Consider the following 7,393-nt stretch of genomic DNA (forward strand, 5'->3'; position numbering starts at 1 on the left):
CTGATGAAATAAAATTGCTTAGTTTTAAAGAGGGTGATGATTTTAGTGTTTTTCTCTCATATTTTGAGAGAATTTGCGAAGCAAATGGATGGGATTTAGAAGCTGATGGTGTAATTAGACTGTTACCGTTATTACAAGGCAAGCTAAGGGAGGTTTATATAACGCTTCCTTCCGAAGCCACTGGCACTTATTCTGATTTGAAGAAAGAGTTGTTGAATGCTTATTATATGAACTCTGATTATTATAGAACTGAATTTCGGCATGCTCGTATTTCCCCCCATCAGACCTTTCGACAGTTTGGCTTTACTTTACGTAGACTCCTGAATCATTGGTTGGAAACATCGAAGGTAAATAATAGTTATGAATCTTTATCGGATTTCATATTGTGTGACCAATTATTAGCTTCAGTAACTCCCGAGTTGCGCAGTACCCTTAAAGATAGAAAGTGGCATACTTTTGATGAATTGATTAACGAGGCAGATACTTATGCGGCTGCTCATAACTTGTATACCAAATTGTCTAAAAGTAGTTCGAGGAAGTCTGTAGTTAATAACACTAATTCATTAAAGAATTCTGATCATTCAGTCGTACGGCCAAATATTACAAAAGTAAAAAGGAAAATAGTTTGTCATAGTTGCGGTTTAGAAGGTCATATAAGACCACAGTGTCCTCAGAATAAATCTTTGATAAGGAAGGAGAATCCTATGATTCATAATGTTATAACTAGTTCTGATCATACGAGTGACGATTCCGGAGTTGGTAATGTCGTTCCCCATAAAGTTAATTTTGTTTTTGGCTCTACTGTATCTGGCTCTTTGAAATTTGAAAATTGCAAGGTAAATGGTGCTAATATTTCGACCATGGTACGTGATACTGGGTGTACTTGTATAGTTGTGTCGGAACAGTTATTACCATCCATACCTTTTGATGAACACACCAAATTTGCGTCAGTTAGTGATTATTTGGGTAGAACTGATAAATTCCCTGTGGTTAAGTGTCATATTGCTTGTGATTATTTTACGGGATGGACTGAAGTGGTAAAGGCACCCATTAAGTTTTGTGGTGTGCTTATAGGACAAGTGGAGGATAATGATATCTCTACCTGCCAATCTGTTATGACCAGAGGTCAAGTAAAAGCCGATAGTACTCGTCCTGCTCCCCTGATTACAAATAAATCTAAGGTTCTTGGTGACTTAAACGTGAGTGTGTCGGATTTTAAGCAAGAGCAAATGAATTGCCCTTCTTTGCAGAGCATTCGTGAGAAGCTTGATAAATATATTACTGAAATATCCAAGGGAAATGTTTACCAGTACATTATTGACAAAGGTTTCCTTTATAGGAAGTGTATACAGAGTAACAATAGGGTGATGTTAGGAGTAAAAGTTCTAGTGGTACCACGAAAGTTCAGGGAATTAATTATGAAAATGGCTCACGATTCGTTGTTGGCTGGACATTTTAGTAACTGTAAAACTAAAGACAAAGTGTTTGCATTGTACTTTTGGCCAGGTGCTACAGCTGATATCCTACGCTATTGTAGATCATGTGATATATGTCAAAGAACTACTTCCCAAGGTCGTGTCAAGAAGGCACCACTTCAAACAGTACCTATAATAACCGAACCTTTTGCAAAGGTCGCAGTTGATTTAGTTGGGCCTTTGTCACCCCCTTCTGAGGACGGTCATAGGTTTATTTTGACATTAGTTGATTGTGCTACCCGTTACCCTGAGGCTATCCCTCTAAAGAGAATAGATTCTATTTCTTGTGCTGAAGCCCTATTAAGTATCTTTACACGTATAGGTATCCCAAAAGAGGTTCTATCAGATAGAGGACGTCAGTTTGTTTCTTCAGTGATGGAAGAAGTGCATAAGTTACTTAATATAAAGCCAATTTTTACATCACCATACCATCCACAGGCTAATGGGTATTGTGAGCGTTTTAATGGGGTATTGAAAAGTATAATTAAAAAGATTTGTTCAGATTATCCTCGCTGTTGGCACAGATACCTTCCGTGTGCCTTATTTGCTGTTAGAGAAATCCCTAACAATACTTTAGGATTTTCTCCTTTTGAACTGATTTATGGACGAAATGTGAGAGGTCCTTTATCCATATTGAAAGAGTTGTTTACTAATCAGGACCTTAATGAAGAAATTAGGAATTCTTATGAGTATGTGTTGGATCTGCGTGATAGGTTAGAGGAAACAGCCCAGATCGCACTCCAGAATGCCAAGGTTAATTTTAGCAAATATAAAACTTATTATGATCTGAAAACATCTGATAGAAAATTTGTTATCGGTGATGAGGTTCTGTTACTGTTACCTTCCGACACTAATAAGCTCTTTATCTCAGTGGCAGGGTCCATATAAGGTAATTGGCAAGAAAGGTCAGGTTGATTATATTATAGAAGTAAGGAATAAACATAAAGTTTTCCATGTAAATATGTTAAAAAAATATTACCGTAGGGCCACTATTAACAATTTGCAAGTGTTTGATGAGGTTACCCCCTTTGAACAGAAGGTTTTAATGGGACCTCTGGATTTGGTACAGGTTGCTGTAGTTACTCAATGTACAGATTCTCCTTTGCCAGTGTTAGATACAGAGTCTGGGACTGAACCTGATGTGAATCCTTATCTAATTACAGAACAAAAGGCAGAGTTATCCATTTTGTTAGACAGCTATAAGGATGTTCTTAGTGATATACCTGGTTGTGTTAAAAACTTTAGTCATTCCATACAGTTAACTACCACTGAGCCTGTCAAGAGAAAGCCTTACGCTGTTCCTTATCACTTAAGAGAGGTATTCAACCGTGAAGTTGATAAATTGTTGGAGCTTGATATAATTGAAGCATCTATATCTAACTATTGTTCACCGGTTGTGCTTGTAAAAAAATCTGATGCCAGTTATCGGATGTGTATAGATTTTAGGCAGTTAAATGCTGCAACAGTGTTTGATTGTGAACCTATTCCTACTATAGATGAGAACTTAGACAAATTTTCAAACTGCAAATATTTGTCGGAAATTGATCTTGCTAAAGCTTATTACCAGGTTCCAATGGAAGAATCCTGCCGGAAATATACTGCATTCAGTACTAATAGGGGATTATTTCAATTCAAAAGAATGCCATTTGGATTAAGTACTGCCTGTAGTACATATAACCGTCTGATGCGCCAAGTGTTGAAAAATTTAGACCACGTTAGTTTTTATTTTGATAACATTTTTGTTCACTCTAGCTCATGGCCTGAACACTTGGTGGCCCTCGAGAAAGTGTTTGCCAGACTTCGCAGTTGGAATTTAACTTGTGGTCCCTCTAAGTGTCGTTTTGGTTACGAGGTAATTCACTATTTGGGATACCAGATTGGTAGGAACTCTCTGCAACCATTACCAGATAAAGTACAAGCAATTGTGGATATGCCTTTTCCAAGTAAGAAACGGCAATTACGATCATTTTTAGGGTCTGTTTCTTTCTATAGAAGATTTATTCCACAATTTGGAAGTATCTCTGCTCCTCTGTCTGATTATTTAAAAAAAAATCAACCTGATATAATCAGCTGGAATTCTAAGGCGAGAGAAGCATTTGAGATGTTGAAAGCAAAGTTAACACATGCTCCTATTTTGCAATTACCAGACCTTAGTAAGCCATTTGGTCTGAGAACAGACGCAAGTGATCATGGAATAGGTGGTGCACTGTTGCAATATGATTCCGAGGGTATACCATTTCCTATTGCTTACGCTAGTCGTAAGTTGCAAACTTCAGAATTTAAGTATTCAGTCATTGAAAAGGAAACCTTAGCAATTGTTTGGTCTGTGAGAAAGTTCCAACAGTACCTATATGGAAGATCATTCTTTTTAGAGACTGACCATCGTCCTTTAACTTATCTGAGAAATATCAAAGCTCATAATGCAAGACTGATGCGCTGGAGTCTCCTTCTTCAAGAGTACCAGTTTCAAATAACTCATATTAAAGGAGCTGCCAATGTTCTAGCTGATGCATTGTCCCGCAATCCCACGTAGGGTAAAAATTTTCCCTAAAAATTATCTTGGGGTGGAAGAATGTAAAATATTTACTTGTATTTTAATCTTTAAAATAAAACTGTTAAATTATAGAATAAAACTTTAATGTAAAATATTTACTTGTATTTTAATCTTTAAAATAAAACTTTGTTAAATTATAGAATAAAACTTTTGTCGGGTAAATTTAATACTGGTTAAAACTAGTGGGTGGTTCCCATGATAGTTTGGTTCCGATTTTCATTTTTGTCTTGTCTCGCCTTCCGCTGTCATTCTGTTCACAGTTTTAGTTCACGGCCGAGACTCGCACAGGGTGGAGGTAAGGGTGGTCTTTATATTAGCTTATTTTCATTGCTGTTTAGAAAAAGTTTATTGAGCCATATATAATATTGAGTGTTATTAATTTGTTATAGCCAGTCATTAACAGTTTGTGTTAAATTTATATAATTTTTGTTTGGTTCTATATATGGCTGTTATTTTTGTTTTCAGCTTCTGGAGAAGAGGTCCTCTCCAGCCTTTACCCACGAAGAATTTACTGCCTAAATTTACTGTCATTTTAGTCATGAAGTTCTACTTTCAAGTCATGTATAAATATTATGTATGTATTATGTATAAATAAATTGTTTATGGCTTTTTATACAGTTTATGATTGCACCTCGATTTAGGACCATCCCATACGTCATGAACAGCATGACTTATTTTACATTTGTTTAAATAATTCTACACATATATATATATATATATATATATATATATATATATATATATATATATATATATATATATATATATATATATATATATATATATATATATATATATATATATATATATATATATATATATATATATATATATATATATATATATATATGTTACAGTCAATATCTAAATCCAGGCAATTTGTAAAGTGACTGAACTTTTCAGGCAATATGTGAATTGCCTGGTTCACCCAGTCAATTTACAAATCAGCTAAAAATAGCAGACAATTTATAAAGTGACTAAAATTCTAATAGATTTTTTTGGCATATTGACTGAAATGAACCCCGGTATGGATATTCTGTCAGTCTACCTATTGAAACTTTGTGTGCTGTTGTCCGGGTAGTTTATTATTGTGCGTGTATGAAAGACTAGTACTTACTTACACACAAAGTATGGCGGGTTCTGAGGAAGCATTTTTTTGTTTTACCAGAAATAGATAAAATAACCCACAATGTATGAAAAAGGAAATTTATTTAGCTTTCGAAGGGACCATCTCCCTTCCTCTTCAGAAAACAAATGGTTAAAAATTTTCGAAAAAGAGGTACAGAAAGGTTCGTAGAGTTAAAAAGCCCGTTACAGTCTTAGCGATCATTAACAGCATTTCACGGTGGTTTGTTTACATCTTTCAATAATTCCTTAACAATAGTTACATTGATTTTAACAATATTATTTAAATACTGTTCCAGTATAAAAAGCTTTGAAATATATTAAAATGATTAAAATTTTCAATTAAAACAGCTCCAATCAGTTTCCGTCTATGTGTATCAGGCATTGATATCAATTTGTCCATATTCCTAAAATCTATTGGATAATTTTCCCGTGTCATATGTTTAAAAACAGAGCTATTTTCATCACCTCTTCTAATGGAATCTCTATATTCTCTTTTTCTTCTTACAAAATCTACTGATTCTCTTATGTATACCTCCTATGGATCAGTTTGGCTTGAAAAGCTTTGGTTTAAAGGTTTAAAGGCCGTCATGAATGGCAGAGTCAAGGGACATATGATCAGCGCTCAAGCCCAATCTCCACCAAAGCTAGGACCAGGGAGAGCCAGACAATGGCTGCTAATGATTTAGCAGGTAGACCTATAGGCTCCATCAAACACCCAATCACTAGCTCACAAGGATAGTGGGGTTGCAGACAAAAGAAACTATCGAGTTTGAGCGGGACTCGACCTCCCGCCCATCAGAATGCCAGGCAGAGAGAGAGAGAGAGAGAGAGAGAGAGAGAGAGAGAGAGAGAGAGAGAGGGGGGGGGATTGTTATATAACAACCTTAAGTTAAACATCCATGTCTGGTGATATCGCCAGACTAGGTAGGGTTCGATTCCACACTTGAACTCTTTAGTTCTATTAGTGGCTGCAACTTCAGCATCCCAGTTGTTAAGGATGGCAGCTTTGGGGAACTCATCAGGTCTACCTGATTAGCTATCAACAGCCATTGCCTGGCCCTCCCTGGTCTGAAGTTAGCCGGAGAGGGGCCTTCGGTACTAATCATATATATATATGGTCAGGCTCGAAGACATCACCCTGCTTGCTACAACAATGTCACTTTCCCTTGCCTCTGCCATTCATGAGCACCCTTTAAACACGCATTTTATCTCTCAGGATAAAAGTGCATGCAGAAAGATATTAGCAGAAGCGATAGAAACTAAAAGAAGAAAATAACAGAACCATTTCAGGAATGATACAAAGAAATTCGCAAAAAAAAAAAAAAAAACATTAACAAAAACTCGTGCATGAATGCAGCCATTCAACTTTTTCTGTCACTTATTTTGAGCTGAATTTCTCAATGCTTCATTCTCCTATTATCATTATAGCTTTGACCTTCGTTCTAGTCTTCATCAGACGTCTTGTTGGACACGACGCTTGACTACGGAAGGTAAGACGAAGTCTCTTTCATTTAAAAATAAAACACTTTCGAAAGATAGTTATATATATATATATATATATATATATATATATATATATATATATATATATATATATATATATATATATATATATATATATATATATATATATATATATATATATATATATATATATATATATATAAAATCATAAGCCGTTGCTAGGCTAGTTCATTGCAGAACAAAGGCCTCAGACATGTCCTTCCACATATGTCTGTTTATGGCGTTTCTATGCCAGTCTATGCCTGCAAATTTTCTTAATTTGTCAATGCATCGTCCTCTCTTCCTTCCCCTGCTTCGTTTGCAATCTATAGGGACTTGATTCTGTTATTCTTCTTGTCCACCTATCATCTGTCCATTTATATTTCTTAGATGTTAGAGTATCCTCTACTTTAGTTTACTTTCATTTCCATGTTGCTCTTTTTCTGTCTCCTAATGTTATTCCCATCTTTATTATTTCCATAGCTCTTTGAGTTGTAACTACCTCATGTTCTAAGACTTTCGCAAGGTTCCAAGTTTCTGATGCATAAGTTGATACTGGTAGGACCATCTCATTAAATACTTTTCGTTTTAAAGAAAGTGACATTTTACTTTTCTTGAGCTCATTGTGTTTACCAAACGCTCTCCATCCCAGACATATCCTTCTTTTAATTTCGGTTTCATGTCCTGGGGGTACACTTACTGTCTGTCCCAAGTACATATGCACATTAACAGT

The sequence above is a fragment of the Palaemon carinicauda genome, chromosome 42 (genome assembly GCF_036898095.1).
Source record: "Palaemon carinicauda isolate YSFRI2023 chromosome 42, ASM3689809v2, whole genome shotgun sequence".
Taxonomy (NCBI): Eukaryota; Metazoa; Arthropoda; class Malacostraca; order Decapoda; family Palaemonidae; genus Palaemon; species Palaemon carinicauda.